The sequence below is a fragment of the Chaetura pelagica genome, unplaced genomic scaffold (assembly GCF_000747805.2).
Source record: "Chaetura pelagica isolate M959 unplaced genomic scaffold, ChaPel_1.0 scaffold414, whole genome shotgun sequence".
Lineage (NCBI taxonomy): Eukaryota > Metazoa > Chordata > Aves > Apodiformes > Apodidae > Chaetura > Chaetura pelagica.
In genome coordinates this window covers 925,285-926,255 of record NW_009952976.1, presented here as the reverse complement: position 1 = coordinate 926,255, position 971 = coordinate 925,285, and positions in this window count along the sequence as shown.

Genomic DNA, 971 nt, shown 5'->3' with positions numbered 1-971 from the left:
ACATCAGTGTGAGACCCTCAGTCTGACACCTGCAGTGGGGCAGGGAGGGGATGGATCCTGGGGAGAGACTGGTCCACAGGGCTTCAGCACTGGCCCAAAGGAGGCATCTATCTGGGCTTTCTTAAGCTGTTTAGTACCACTTCCATCACTGCAATGTCTGTTTGTATCACTGTTTGCCTGGGTGCTGTGGTCTCCCATGCCAGTGCTGTGCATCCCAGAGGCCACCCTGTCCCCCAGGTTGAGGTACCAACAGGGCACGTGCCAAGTGCAGGATGAGGCAGTATCCGGCCTCACTCTGCTGGAGCATGGAGGAAGGTATGATTTCAAGGGAGACAGCGGTGGTGCTGGATTTGCTGCCCTTCCCTGGGTCAGGATGCAGGATTGTCTGGAGAGGGCCAGGCTGCAGCCACAGCTCCCACATGTCGCCCCTTGCCCCGGCCACCCTTGCCCTGGGTTGTACAACATGCCAGTTCTAGGCAAAGGGCTCGATGGTGCCTCAGTTTCTCCTACCTTGCTATTGCTACAACAGCCCCAGAGCAGGGAAAGCAAATCCCACCCCTCTGGGGAGAAGCCCGGGCAGCGAGGATTAATACTGCCTTTACGAGCAGCACCAGCCAGAGAGCAGAGCATCAGCCAGAGAGCTCCAGACTTGGAAGCCTAAACCAGTGGATGGCCAGTGGCTTGCTGAAAATTACCGTAGCTCTGGGGAGGATGTGTTTCTGGGGGTGTTCCAGTAGGCCCCCCCTCTACCGATCCTGCAGGCTGCCTCTGTTCAGCTCCCCTTAGGGGACGCTCACAGAGGGCTTGAGCTGCTGCTCTCCCCCCCCCGTCCCCGCTACGGGGCTGCAGAAGGGCACCCCACTGCCCCGGGGGCTCCGTCCCCTCCAGCACACACCCGTCCCGCACCCCAAAGCGCCAGCCTGCTGCCCTACAGCTTCCACCCGGGAAGGTGTGGGTCTCACAGAGGGGGT